Source organism: Lissotriton vulgaris, chromosome 1_1, assembly GCF_964263255.1.
Source record: "Lissotriton vulgaris chromosome 1_1, aLisVul1.2, whole genome shotgun sequence".
Lineage (NCBI taxonomy): Eukaryota > Metazoa > Chordata > Amphibia > Caudata > Salamandridae > Lissotriton > Lissotriton vulgaris.
This window is the reverse complement of record NC_141685.1, coordinates 1327245997-1327261948: the sequence shown is the minus strand read 5'-3', so window position 1 is coordinate 1327261948 and position 15952 is coordinate 1327245997.

Sequence of the window (15952 nt, the reverse complement as noted above, 5' to 3'; positions counted from 1 at the left end):
TGCTCCACACCACTATGTGTTGCTTAAGGCAAGTGTTGGTATTTTTATACCTGGAAGGTGCCGTGTGTGACGTAAGGTTGGACATAAGACGTCAATAAAAGATGTCACTAAGAACTGACTGTTCCTTTAGTGCTCGCAGGAGTTCAATGACAAATCAAAACAAAGACATGGGGAATTCCCAGGTTGCTGAAGGTTTAGTGTGTCGAAAGAACTCGTTGTGCTCTCTAGGAATCTAAGGAAGTAGCCTTGCCATATTTGGGCTGCGTGGGCTATGGCTGAATATGGGTAAGATTCATATGCTTTCATTAGGACTGGTTTATCATAACCGCATAAGGGCATGAATCAGGAATATTTAATTAGGGTCCTAGATACATTCACAACACCCACTCCATGTACAATGTCCATCATTACTAAATACTAAGAAATGTATAAACATATAGGTATGCATGTGTTTTCCAACCCACCCCAAAATTCAATGAAATGCATTTGAAATGGTATAGATACACGAAATGAGTATTATACTGTACGCTTTCAAGCAGAGTTATCATTCAGGAAATGTAAATATGAATATTGGCTGAATGAATTGCGAAAATTACATTTATGAAATGGCTCTGAATACAGAAAAAAAGTCAAGACCATTTCATCACAAAGTTATACAAGATTGTACATATGCTAGAGGCTGATTCAAAGTATTGTCTCTAGAGTCTCTAAAAATAGAACTTCTGTTCTCTAAGAATAGTTCTACTTTAAGCAGAGTACCATGTGCCAAAAAAAGGGTAAATATTTTGGAAATTTATGGGAACATAATTTCGTTCTCGGGAAGGGAGAAAAAAATAGTGTCACTGTCTTTTTGGAGTTTTGTTTATCAAAACTGAAGGCCGAATTCACAATTCAGGGAACGCTGTGAGCTCGTTTTTTTTTTCAAATATTATTCTCGTTGTTAGGGGAGAACATTACTTCTGATAGGCCGGTAAAAAATTTGTCTACAACAGTAGGTGAAAGTTGGGCCAACTCCGAAAAGGTGGAAATAGTGCAAATGTGCGATGCATTGCCATCATCGATGTCAGGATCAGCAATGTTCACAGAAGGTTGTACCTGTGTGGTGCCGCTTTCATCTCGTACCTCACCGCCATTTAATCGTAATGGTGAAGTCTCAACGAATGCCGTCATCAGAATAGGTAGCCGCTGGGGACAACACGTTGTATGAGTCGTTACTGGACAAAGCAAAGCGTCGATATCCATTGGTACTGCTGATGGTAGTGTAAGACAAACGTCCAACACGCATTCTTCTCAGCATAGCAGACATCGAAGCACAGGTAAGATGCAATTTTGCCAAATTGGTCTGAATGAAATAAACCAGGTAGTATTCAGATCTCTTAGCCGGGCCAATCCGAGGACCTTAGTGATACGGTCTTGATATCGTTTTGCTAGGATCGTTTCTTCCATCGTTGCCAGAGGTTTGTTTGTGTTTTGGCTTGCCATATCGGAGCAGAAGGAACCTGCTACGAGTCCCAAAATAAGAGGCAGGCCACCGAAGAGCGAATGCACAAAATTTGGGAAGATGCCAAGAACTGCTTCGAAGGGTGTTAGCAGTCCCGAAAAAATTGCCTTAAATACTTGTGCGATGCCACTGGTATCTGACATGTTTAAGATTTGGCTTAACATTTCTACGAAATGCACCGGGCAATTTGTTGATAATAGGGTATGTATCTCTGCCGCTGTCCTTGCAACTTGCAGGTCATATGTTTCTTTGGACGAGGTTAAAGGCACAGTTGTCTGTAAAAGATTAGACTTCATTCTGTTTAAAGTATCAATTCTAATAGAAGAGATATTCACATAAGGCCATATAGCCGCCTCCATGTCTGGATTGCTGTTTGGATAAAATACTTGCATACATCAAATGACCCTGACCATCACAGTTACGAGATAGGCTTTTCCTGGCACCATGCCACAGCAGCTGTGATCACTTATTAAAACGTAGCTACCGTTGGAAAGCTGTCTGAAAAATGGCTCTATCTGTGTAGTAGGGGTGCCCTGAAGATGACATGAAAGGTTGTTCGAAGTACCTTCACAGGCCCCATGCAAGTTAATACCTTGACACAGGAGTGTACTGCTTAGTGATTTTTTACAATCATTACCACTAAGAAATACCTCTTTTTTCCCTTCACTGTAACATTTGTGTGTATAAGGTAAATTCCAGGTCGATTTGATGTATCCTTTACCCAACCTTTCATACAGGCCTGCTGGTATATATTTTTGGCAGTTTAGAAACTGAAAAGTTGTTATCGGGATTGTAATGGTCCCATGTATTATCCATTCAATGACAGGTCTTTCTGACATTGTCAATGGTAATCTCTCAAGTTTTTCAATGCTCAGTATTGTATAGTCTGCTCCTTTTTGTGCCAAACTGATTTGTTTATCAGTAAGGTTAAAGATAGAAAACAATGACGTTGTGTTGATTAAACGCCATGGCACATAGCCTGAACGCAGGTTTTGTAACCTCCAACCTAGATGTACAATAGAACGTAATTGGGACTGGCCATGTTGTAACATTAGCATGTCCTGCTCTATTATATCAATAGCAGATGATACAATGCTGTCCAGTGAATAGATTCTGGAGGACAGAGTCGTTAACCCATTGTCCACTACAGAAAATGATTTCTCCAAATTGATACGGTCAATTTCCCGTATTTTTTCTGAAGTTTCAATTTGTTTCAATTTCCAAGTTTCATTGTAAGCTGCGTATATAACGGCGTATATGAAACGTTTTTGACGCTGTTGCGAGGTCCCATTAAGAAATCTCGGAAGTCAGCACCTTCTTTAAGTTAAGTTAAGTGTTGCTTTATTTCGGGAAGTGTGGAATTTCTGTAGCTAGTCAAGGCATAGTTTTCCTACCCTATATGTTGTTACTATCTCTGGATGTTGTCTCTGGGAGTATCTAGGGTCTGGCCTGTTCTGTTTGAACCCCTGTATTTTGTTCAGGAATCTATTTTGACAGTTATTTGTGTCTATGGGCCAGATCAACCCTTTTTTCCAATCTGGATTTGTTCTGTTTTGTTTTAAAATATAGGACACGTCTAACCCCTCATCTGTAGTGGTGTTTCTATCAGGCATAGGTTTTGGTATAGACAGGTTATTTAAATCTTTTATCTTAGCTAAGCCAAGACAGGTTGTTTGCTGAATTGTGTCATTCCGGAACATTATTTGTTCTGGGATCATGCAGGCTCTGAATAATGCTTTTAGACCTTGTACCTGCCATTCTTTTGTTCCCCTGATGGTTTTTTGTGTCAATGTTATTTTTCCAAAACTCAAAACCAAATGTTGACATTTTGTCATAAAATTTTTCAGAATAAATCAATTTAGTATTTGTCTGCATGTTTTTCATTCCTGTCTTATTTAACATCTTGAAATAAAACATTTCTGGATCAGTGTGATTAAACCCTGAGAAGTATAGGAATTTTTCATAAAACGTTTTCGAACTGCCTATTGGCGGTGTTGGACAATGTTCCCATTGATTATAAGTAAAAACATTTCTAGGATTCGATGATTTATGCAGATAATGATGACCATAGTGGTTATAACAGTACATCTCTTCATAATTCGATGAGCCCTGTAAATAATCATGTTCTGTAAATTTTGCTGACATTTCTAAATCTGACATCATATTATTAATGTTTTCAAAGTCCCAATCATCAGAGAAAGAACTTGGTGTCACAAAGTCACTTAATGAAATCTTGAATTGGTGTGGATACTTCAGGAGCTCTACCGGGCCATAGATTTCAAAGTCAGTTCTGTCCCATGCTATACCACCAGGTATAGGCTTTGCTGTGATGTTCACTGATGATAGTTCTCTTTTCTCTATGTGAGATGATCTGTGTGGTTTCAGGACCAAGTTGATGTTCTGACTTGCTGTGTCCATTGTACTGTATTTTCCATCAATAAATGTACCCAAAATTAAAACTAGGATTAGCCAAAGTAGAAGGATAAGTACACCTAACACAATCCATAGTTCAATCCAAGGGGAAATCAGATATGTTTCTTTGAGTTGATGAAAAAGTTCTTTAATTTTCATTTTGAAAGTTTTTGTTGCTGGCTTGTCTCCATGTTCACTCGGATCATCGGAAAAGTCATCAAAGTTGATAAAGTAGCCAGATGCAGTTCTGTCAATTGGTGGGATTGTTTCCGGATTTCCATTGATCTTTGCATTCTCTTTTGTTACATTTGTATAGTCCGAGGCTACATCGTTGTAGACTGGTGTTTCTTGAACTGTTGCAATTTGGGTTTCAAGAGGCACAAGTTCCATGGCTTTGTTGCATAGTTCTTTTTTATTCACTGATGGTTTATCCAAAGTGATTAGTCTTTCAGTTTGAACCTCTTGTATTGTAGCAAGATTTGGTCATCTGCTATTTCTTGGGAGTCCACTGGGCCTACTACTTATTATCGGCCACATGATTGTGGTTTCACCAGGTCGATGGAAACAACTCTGTTCTCCTTTTTACCAGCCAGTGGCGGTAGTACTACTGATATTGTTCCGCTGACAGCTAAGACAGGTACTGCTTTTCTGTAAGAAGGCCCAAATTCCTTCTTCACCGCGATCTTTTCTCTGACCAGATACCCAATCTTTAAAATCCAGACAGGTCTTGCTGGGACAGGTGGTTCTTCAGAGGTTGTTGGCTTAGACTTTGTTACTTAGACTTTTTCTTGTTTCATTCAAATCCTGTGAAACAGCCAAACGATCTTTGATATCAAAGGTTTTTTCTTCTACCACTGAAGTTTGACAATCTAAATTCTGGATTTTCATTCTAGTGCCGAACAATAGTTCGTAGGGAGTGAAACCCTTTAGAGAATTTCTTGGCAGATTGTTAACACTACGTTGGACACTTGTTAGATGTTTGACCCACCCATCACCCGAACCTAATACCCTCGCCGTTATAGATTGCTTTATGTCACGTTTTTTTCTTTCCACAACCGCATTTCCCTCAGGATGGAAGGGAGAAGAGTACCGCAATGCAATGCCCATGCTGCTCATGGCCTCTTTGTAAGCTCTAGAGCTAAACGCAGACCCTGATCAGAATGTAGCGTGCCGATAAAGACTCGCAAATCTTTTATAACAGTTCTGGCGTCAGCCGAGCGCTGGGGTCACATCTTTAGTGAATCAAGTCTTAATAATTATGGGGCCGCATTTGTCCGGTCGGACGTCTGCGCATAGATAGCCTGATGCTGTCTAATAGTGGTGTCTGGGCTGGTGCCTGGTCCGGTTCAGAACTGCGATCTCTGTTGCAGTCCTCACAATTCATTGCAAAATTGTAAATTTCTACGCTCATTCCCGGCCACCAGTATTGTGATTGTAATTCTATCAGAGATTTCAGGATCTCTTGGTGCCTCAGACCCAATCCCATGTGTGCTTCTTGTATCAATGAGATTCTCCCGTTCGTGTTTGGAATTACTCTATCCCCCACTCCAGGGATTCGAGCAAACGGAACGGAGTTCGCATCAATTATGCATGTATTATTGAGTGGATAGTTGAGAGGTTATGCCGCATAGTCGCCTTTTAATGAGGCTTTTACTGCCAGCATGGTTTCTCCATCTATTTGTTTTTCTGAACGCTTTTTAGTGGCTACGGAAGCCGGTTGACCAGCCGCCGCTGTGGCTCTATCAGCCAATGAATTCCCTGCAACGTGAACGCCATCACGTTGATGACTCAGTGTATGTATCACATGAGTCTTTTGTAGTTCTTTCTGCAAAAGAACTACTTGTTCCCAAGTTTTTTATGCTTTATTGTGGCACCTGTGTCATCTTTGTAATCATTTTGAATCCAAGTCTGCAGGTTCTTATTGTAAGATTGGACGCAGAAATGAGAATCGCACACTATTAGTGTGGGGAATTCGCGATCTGCATTTTCAAGCGCCATTTTTAGGGAGCATATTTCAGCTCGCTGAGCTGTACAGTTTCTGAATGATTCTGTTTTAGTGACCAGTGGTCTGAATTTACCTAAGCACCAACGACCTTTAACAATCGCGCACGCGTTGTTGTAAATTTGCTTTTCCACAACAAAATGTTGTGCAAATCTGTCTGTGTAGATTACACAGGTGTATTGTTCTAGAGGCAGGATTTTGGTTGGCAAAGCTTTGGGTAAACTACTTACTAGTCCTCGTCCTTCTTTCTCTAAGTTAAGGTTTAATAATCACTCTCAAGTCTGACTATATGTTATTTGCACTTATGAGCGTAGTATGCTCGTATGGTAAAAAGTTACTTTTAATATTTGTCATTGGCGTAACAGGTCGCATTTACGTGGGGGCTCGTTTTCGGTGAATGCATGTTAGTTAATATCAGATTTTTGCATAAATACAAAGCTCACTTCCTAATAACTAGAGAGTCATATTTATATTTATTTCACACTTGTGAGTGATTAGATAACTTTATGGACCTACTAATTTTGTAAAATAAGGACGACCTTATATTAAATATCTGAATGTATCTATATTCATGATTTTTCAGACTTGAGAGTGATTATTAAACCTTAACTTAGAGAAAGAAGGACGAGGACTAGTAAGTAGTTTACCCAATGCTTTTCAATACGTACACTGGATGTGAACTGTGGGGACAGAGCTAAGAGTTACCTTATATAATTCCAGATACAATTTTACTCTATGGAAAATTATCCTCTGAAGAAACAAATAGAGAAGAAAAGATTTATTGAATCTAGGTAATGCATATTTATGCATATTATGTATGGCGAAATACCTGAACGTTTTGTTGATAGTTATATATTGACACCGGGAGTCACATAGAACTTATTTACATTTTTTTTAATTATTGTCACTAAGATTTGAGAACTATGTCTTTTCTTTCACTTAGGTGGTGATAGATTTATTAATATAAAACTTTTCCAATAAACTGTAATAGTTTATTGTTGTTGGTATACTATACTATGTTCTTATTGTCCTTGGCTTGCAGCCCTGAGGAAGTTTAGGCATAAGATAGATGCCCAACGAAACACGTGTTGGCTGCAGAGAATGTTATGAATTTTGGTTGCAGAGAATATTTTGAACTTTGGGATCTTGAAATAAAAAACGGATCAACGTACTTCAGGACTCTGGTGTCTGACTGACTATTGGACAATATATGGACTTGTTTTGTTCAATCTCAAGTGTATGAACTATGAAAATATTATGAATGTCTAATTGATTGCTCGGCAAGAACTTTGATATAACCTATATACCCTGAACTCAGTTCAGGGAACAAGTTGGGAAGTTAGGTGACCTTCCTTTTCCTGCCTAGAAGCAATCTCCTGGGATCTGTACATTTTTACTCTTAGCCAAACTCTGTGCTGTGCGCCCTTTTACCTGTTACCTATCTTTGAGTGTTTTTGAATGTATTCATCCGTGTCCACTGTCTCCAGAAGATTCATCAGGATCTTGCGAGCTATGGTCACTTCCGCTGCACTGTCTAGCATTGTCTGGGCCCACTCTCCGTTTTTCAGTTGTGTCCTCAGGATTCTCGGCATGTTTAATTTTAATACTTGCTACCTTCTTTCTGGGAAATTGTGATTTTTTACTTTGATGAGCAGGTTCTTTGTCTTTGGACTTGACGTGCTCTTCCTTGTGTTCTGACCGTCCTCTTCTTTCCGATTTCTTTGAGGAAGTCTGAAAAGATCAAGAGGGACGTGTATCAATATCTTGATATCTGTCAGGTTTTCTTAATTTATCCCTATCTCTAAGGTTATATCTTTTTTCAGGGGGCTCCCTTTGGGAAGACTTGTCCCCTCCGCCTGGAGACTTATTTCTCCATTGGGGAGACCTTCCTCTGGACTGAAATTGTTTTTCTCTGGGAGTAGTTTGTTTATTACCCTCCCATTTATTCTTTTGAGAATTGAGATTGTTTTTGATAAAGGTTTCTTCAGGATTTTCAATTAGTTGTTCTAATCTGTAGTTTGTACTGTCAAGTGTAATTTGAACCAAATCTCTGTATGCTTTTGTTAATTCTTTTATTTTAACTAAGAGTTCTTCGTTTGACATTCCTTCAATGTCTTGATGTGGTGTGTAGTTGGCTAGAACCGGCCACGTGGCTACTGGTCTACCTAGTGGACCGAGACTGGTAATGTGATTTTGATGTTTTAGGGCGCCATTAAATAAGAGCAGGTGCTCTTGGTATGTTAGTGGGATTTCAATTTCCTCGAAAGGAGAGTATTCCTCTGGCGATTCCGCTACTTTATAGTAGTGGAACTCAAGTGTCACAGTATGTGCTGCTGGAAAAGTTATCCAGGAATAGAATACCTCTGTATGCCGATACTCATGTGCCCCTACCACAAATACAACTGTACCACCTCTCGGTGATACCCCATTTTCTATAAGTTTTATAGTTATGGTTTTTCTTATATTGACCGGGATGAGTATTGCATCCGGTTCTGTATTTTGAATGACTGTGTCCTCCGCTAGGAGTTGAGCTGCTAGTCAAACTCTTTCCCTTTCATCCTCACTGTCTGACATTTTTACTGACAGAAAGGTTTTTCGTTGCAGATCAAGTTTCAAGGAAACAAAGATTAGGTGCACAATATTTTGGAACACTGTGTCCTTCAACGTTGACTATACCATAAACTAATACATAGGATTCTCATCCTACTAAGTTTCGGCGGATATTAACCTTTCACCCACTCCAGACGTCTATTGGAGTTTTTACGGGAAAAAGGGGTCTGTGTGAAAAGCACGACTGAGTTACTCTAGTATCTTGCGTTAGATTATCGCCTTACCAAACGTTGGGCGCCATGTAGTGTAGTTCCAATAGGCTCTGCGCATTGGAATAACATAAACAGCAGTGTAGACGTAGGACTGAGGTCATCTAGGTCTCTACTGACTATGTTAGACTTAATTAGTTTTTGCCAGCTAGCTCAGAGGTCACTAGAAACTTTCTCGAGTGAATAGGGAGGGGTTAACTTCCCTGATTTAGACAAGAAGGGATTAGCTTATGACAACCATATAACATGACAACTTTGCTCCCCCAGAATAAGGAGTGTATCTCCAGAGTTGTGTGAAAACAATAGACAGCTATTTCACTCAGTCAATCGTGCATGCTTAGTTCCACCAGAGTGCAGAGAAATAGAAAGACGGGCGTTTTCAATAAAAGGTGTTATTTTATTGAGCAGTCTTCTTTCTCATACAAGAGAAATGAATTGCCACAATTTCAATACTTATCATGAAGTAAAGTGCGTACAGTAAAAGGAGTATTATAAAATAATACTGTAAAAGCATTGATATGGTTTCTTAGCCATATGATACTTTAAAACGGATAAAATATTTACATACATAAAAACATTGACTAACGAACTCAACTGGTGCTTCTAAGATACGCCTACCCCAGTGTACCTGACCTAAGCCTAATACGTGGGAAGGAGTAAGTAAGTTGCAGTTTTTAAGTTAAGTTGGGTTTTTTGCCAAGAATCTGAATAAAGAATTCTCTTTAAGGTTCGAATCAGCTCCGTACCTTGGTTATAGAATGAAGGAGGTCTTGTATCTCGTTTGTCAGGACTCGATCTCCCAGTGACCCGCAAGGGTGACTGGAAAACACCGGAGCTGGATTTCTCGGCGTGAGAAAAGGCAGCTTCTCCGGTGTGTCAAAGGGGAGAGGCGGCTTCCTTCGGCTCTCGCATCAGCTGGGCTTCGGATAAGTAGATAGCCGCTCAGCTCCACACCACCGTGGGTTGCTTAAGGCAAGTGCTGGTATATTTATACCTGGAAGGTGCCGTGTTTGACGTAAGGTTGGACATAAGACGTCAATAAAAGATGTCACTAAGAACTGACTGTTCCTTTAGTGCTCGCAGGAGTTCAATGACAAATCAAAACAAAGACATGGGGAATTCCCAGGTTGCTGAAGGTTTGGTGTGCCGAAATAACTCGTTGTGCTCTCTAGGAATCTAAGGAAGTAGCCTTGCAGTATTTGGGCTGCGTGGGCTAAGGCTGAATATGGGTAAGATTCGTATGCCTTCATTAGGACATGGTTTATCATAACCGCATAAGGGCATGAATCAGGAATATTTAATTAGGGTCCTAGATACATTCACAACACCGGTTTGCATACAAATAGGTTAGTGTATTCCTCGGAGGATCTCCATGCTTTCAACTTTGTAAAAAAGAACTGTGAGATTTGTTCTCTTAAAGCTCACTATAGGTGCCACAGATGTGGTTTTGCTTTTTCGACCTTAGATACTATTCACCCTCCACACTGCCTATCGTGGAAAGCAGCCGGAGATCCGAGTTTCTCTTCAGGGAGGGCTCATGAATGCACGTTCACTGGGGAAACATAGATATGAAATATCCCAATTAATCGAAAATAGGAGGCTTGACATGCTTTTTATAACAGAGAAATGGGCTAATGCGGCCTCAGACCCTGATTTTATTACTGCCACTACAGTTGGCTACAGCTTTGTTAAGATGGATAGGCCTCTGGGCAGGAGAGGAGGAGGAGTAGCTATTATATTTAGAGATTGCTACACCGTTACTGTCCATCCTGTGCAGCTCACCGGCTGCGAAGCCTTACATTTTACTGCTAAACTCAGTGCTAATTTTTCATTTAAAGGTATCCTCGTGTACCGGCCACCTGGGGTGAAAGCCCTGTTTTTAAATAATCTGGACGAAATGCTTGAAACAGTGCTAGTTCAGAAGGAGTTCACCATTCTGGGTGATTTTAACTTTTATTTAGAGGATCCCACAAATAGAGAGACTGCTATGCTCGTGGATACCCTAAGTGCTGCAGGATTGGCCCAACTGGTTGGTGTTCCCACTCATGAAGCAGGGCACACGCTTGATGGGATTTTTACTTCATCTCACAGTTTTAAAGTGATAGATGGGTTTCCTCTGTCTTGGTCAGATCACTTACTTATTAACTTTACTTTTCCCATATCTGCGCACCGTAAAGATAATGAGGCCAGGCCTCCAGCTGCTCCTCGTAGAGCCTGGAGCAAAGTGGACAAACCTGCTCTTCGTACCAGATTGGCAGACTTCGTTCCCCCAGGTTGTGCCAATGTGGACATAGCAGTTAACAACTATAATAGCTGGTTAGTCAATGCCATCAGTGTAGCTGTGCCTGTTAAGCACATCTCGCTGGTTCTCTGATTTACTTCGTAATGAAAAACAAAAATGCCGTCGTATGGAACGCCGTTGGCGTCTGAACTACTATGACGCTGATCAACAGATTTATAGGACAGCCCTTAGGTCCTATAAATCACTTTTGGTGACTGAGAAAAGTAAATATTTTAAATCTCAGATTGATTCTGCAAAATACTCTTCAAAAGAGTTGTTCGCAGTCATAAATAAACTAACGGTTCCAAAGGCTCTGAACAAATTAGGTAGTCAACAGTTTGTTGATGATATGGCGTCCAATTTTAAAGATAAAGTGCTGGATATTGTTTGTAATTTTAAAAATTGCGTAGGCGCTCAGTCAGTCCCTACTACGCAGGTGGTAGTTGCAGTTACAAGTAAGTTTCCTGAGTTCTCCCCTGTCTCTATTAATACAGTGAGCCATCTTATCTTGGCCTCCAAATCGGGCTCTCCTTCAGATCCGTGTTCGTCAGCTTTTCTAATGGACTTATCGGACCTGGTGAGTCCTGTTTTAACGGACATTTTTAACAGAATGTTTTCTTCAGGCAGCTTGCCAATCATTTGGAAGGAAACCTCTGTGCTCCCGCTTCTCAAGAAACCTACCCTTGATGCTTCCATCACATCCAACTACCGTCCCATTGCGCGCCTTGCCCTTCCAGCCAAAATTGCGGACAAAATCATGAATGTTCAATTGACTCAGTACATTGATGACAATGGGCTGCTGGATCACTCTCAGTTCGGTTTCCATAAGGAACACAGTACTGAGACTGCACTTATTAAGGTGACCGAAGAAATTAGAGCGGTTATGGATGGGGGAGGTTCAGCAGCATTAATTTTGCTTGACCGCTCCGCCGCGTTCGACACTGTTGATCATACTCTCCTTATCCACCGTTTTAAATCTTTAGGTGTGGAGGGCAAGGCACTGGCCTTGCTGGCTTCCTTTTTGGAGGAGAGGAGATCAACGGTGTCGCTCGACGGGTTCAACATGGAGCCTTATGTGCTGCCTTGTGGTGTTCCACAGGGAAGTTCGTTGAGCCCACTGTTGTTCAATGTTTATGTCACCGAACTTGCTTTACTGATCAGAGATTATGGCTTCTCACTAACATCATATGCAGATGACTCTCAGATTGTGGTTGCAGCCCATAAAAAACAGAGCTCCCCAGCTGTGCAATTCCACAACTGCATGGCGGCCATGAACATCTGGATGAGTAGTCACTGCCTTAAACTTAATTCTGAGAAGACAGAAGTGCTGATTTTCGGCAATTTAAAACCTTCCTGGAGTAGACTCTGGTGGCCTGTAGATATGGGCCTGCCGCCCATTCCAACGGCAAAGACAAGAAACCTGGGCGTTATGGTTGATAACAGACTGACGTTCATGCAACAGTCTAATGCCATCGTATCTGCGTCACACTTCCTGATAAAAAAAATCAGGAAGATACTCCCCTATATCCCGGCAGAAACCAAGAAAGTGGTTATCACTTCCCTGATTCAGTATAAGCTGGATTATTGTAACGGGCTCTATCTGAATGCCCAGAAACAATGTCTGAGGAAACTGCAGGCAGTGCAGAATTCAGCCACCCGCCTTCTGCTGGGCATCCCCAGGCATAAATCCATCTCTGAGGAAATTCGGAAACTGCACTGGCTTCCAGTGGGGCAACGGATTAAATTCAAGGCGCTTTGTGTGGCTTTTAAGGCCTTGTCTTTTAAAGGCTCGTTGTTACTGTAGAAACATTTTAGGTTGTATCAGCCAGGCAGATTACTTTGTTCCACAGGTGCTAAATTACTTAATGTTCCACAAATTCGGACCCTGCAGTGGGGAGGGCATAGTTTTCATTACGGCACTTCTAAGCTGTGGAACCTGCTGCCATCCGAGATCAGGAATGCTAGCTCTCTCTCGAGCTTTAGAAAAGATTTTAAAACCTGGCTATTTCAGTGATGGGAGCTGGTGGGGGTTCTGCTCATGGTTCTAGCACGAGACACCATTTTGGTATTTGTGCTGATGGAGCAAGCTTCAGAAATAATTTTATTCTGGCTCCTGAAGTTAAAACTCTCATAACATGAACTAATATATTAATGAGTTATTGCATGATTTATTGTACTAAAACAATCTAGAGTAAAATTCCACATCATTATACAGAACTAATGTGCTTTATGTTGCATTTGCAAGTCTGTTTTGTAACACATAACTAATATTGTTTTGTTAGTCCTATGGTCTTTGTCAACATTAATGCGGCTGATTATCTGATGGCATGTGCTTTTATTATGTGTGCTTATGTGTTTGTTTATGTTGTGTCTGTTTATCCAAGTTGTGTTTGTATTTCTTTTTATCATTTCAGATTTATGAAGAAACCTGCTGGACATTATGAAGAATGGTAGATTTTAAATGTGCTGCTTTTCTGTGTGCTTCTGCTAGGTGACTTATACTAATGGGTTAACATTAGCTATGTAGGTTGGAAACAGAATGACTTTCATTTCCTGAATTAATTATTGTTTTGTGTTTGTTTAAATAATAGTTTTCTGAAAAAGTGACGCGAGCTAAAAGTGGCGCAGTGACGCAAGCAAAAGTGGCACCGAAAATTGACGCTTTCTGAAAAGAGGCCTGCTGATGAAAAGCCACATGAGAAAAACTTATTTTGAAAAGGATGAGAAGCCTATAAACTTTTATTGTGAAAAGTTTTTGAAAAGAACTGCAAAAGGCACTCTGTGGAGAGGTTTGCTAATGTGCCACAAGAAGCTCAGAACGGACAGGCTCAAGGCCAGGAATGTGAGTCACAGCATTTTTGTGCACTACATGAACAATCTTTGCTACAAAATGTAGCAGCCTGAGGAAGTGCTGCTAGGACTCTGTATATGAACAATGGCTTTGTGTAAAAGCCTGGACTTGAGGTGGAAGATGTCACAGTTTACTGTGGCGTGAGGTGGTTCAGCCAATGGGGAGCCAGAATTCAGCTGATGGTATGTGAAATTAGTTAGTTTAGCCATAGTTTTAGGGTATAAGAATAGGCTTTAGGAGCAGATTTTTGGTTTACGCTTCTTGATTCCAGAGGGACGTGTTCTGCTGTCCGATGAATACACGTAAGGAAAGCTGACTTTTAAAGACTTTGTTTTCAGGCGATGAGGGTAGAGACAGAGAGTTAGGTAGGGTTTGGAAATGCTCTTTTTCACTTATTTCTGCTAATGAATAATATTTTCTTGAATTAAGCTCTCTTTATAGATGCTGAATAAAACTTTCTTATGACTTTTTCTAATGCTTGCTTAATAAAGTTTTCCTGAATATGTTTGAATAAACTTTTAAAATGACAAGCTGGTCTTGTTTATTGTAGATAGTTTAAACAACATATCAGATCCATTCGCCTCATGATTCAGCTGCTCTGTTATTCTTATGGGCCTGGTATTGATTGGTAAGTATGGTGGTAGATAGTGACATCATTTATGCAGAATTTTAGTAGGAGCGCTGGATCAGTTTTTGGTAGCATTCGTACGGTTATATGTTGTTTTTGACATACATGCTACATACATGATACATATATGTTGGTATATACATAGGATTAATGTTTAATATATGTTGAGTTTTGATTTTGTCTGATTGGTATATGTAGTTTTAAGGGTTTTTCCAGCAGTGTGAAAAATTCCTGGTTTGCCATGGCAAGAGTAGTGTGACTAGAAAAGTTACACAGTGCATTTGTTCTGCTTCAAAATTGTGGTATAGAATATATCACGTGTTGTGGACGTACAACACAAGTTTAGGGACATTAGATTGACTGGTTGAATGGACAGTGAGGATTGCCTATGAAATCGTAGCATTAAGCATAGGGACTTGTTGCCTCGTTTTAAAACTTTTTGTGAAAAGAGTAATAGGATTTATCCAAGCTTGAGTGAATGGTAAGATAGCGTTGTCTATTCTTATTAATGTTTGACGTTTTCTGTTGTTGGTTCAAGTCCTGCCAAGATTTCGTGGGTGTATGATCAGGGTTTTCTTGTTTGAAAGTGTGTGAATGTTTTGTAATAACACGATTGGTTATTATCTGTTAGAAGGGTAGGGTAAGAATTGCTCTATTGGCCATTGAGACTATTCTGTGAGAATAGCGTTGTCTATTCCACGCTGAGAATACTTGAACGAATGTATAAAACTATCTCTTTGTTTAGAGAAGCAGGCACATGGTTTGTTTAATGTAGTTATTAATTGCGTTTAAAAAGTAATTGGAAAGCGTTTTTGGAGCCTTCAGGGTAAAGAATGCGCTATTTTAAAGTATTGTAAAGTGCTCCGCGCTATTTAAATCCATTTAAAAGCATTGCGCACTATTTAAAACAATTCAAAAGTGTCCCGATCGAATATTGTGAAGGAGGGGCTATTTTTAGGAGCGAGACCGTGTGAGGAGAGCCTGGAGCTGCAGCGGCTGTATACGTCAGAGCCGCCGCGCTCTGATTGGCTGAGGCGTCTGGAGCGTCAGAGTAAAATCGCGCTCTGATTGGTTAAGACGCCTGAAGCATCACAACAAAGCAGTGCTGTGAATTACTGGGAGCGTTATATTGATTTAAGGTGGTCGCGCAATGATTGGTTGATGCGCGCCACCACAGTCATCCAAATTGTTTATAAAATTAAATGTCCCCGTTTTAAATTTTCTTATTCGAAAGTAAACCACGCAAATAAAAACGCGTGTGTCACATCTGAATGAATTGTTTCTATTTTAAAGTGTCCCCGATTTGGTTTCTTTCTTTACTGCAGTCGCGCGTGTCACAACTAAAGTGTGATAACGGCCGGTGAATATTGTTCTCAACGCATCTTGTAAGGGAGGGGCTGTTTGTGGAATAGAAGCGCTAGGAGGAGAACTGAAAACCGCAGCGGCTGTGAGCGTCAG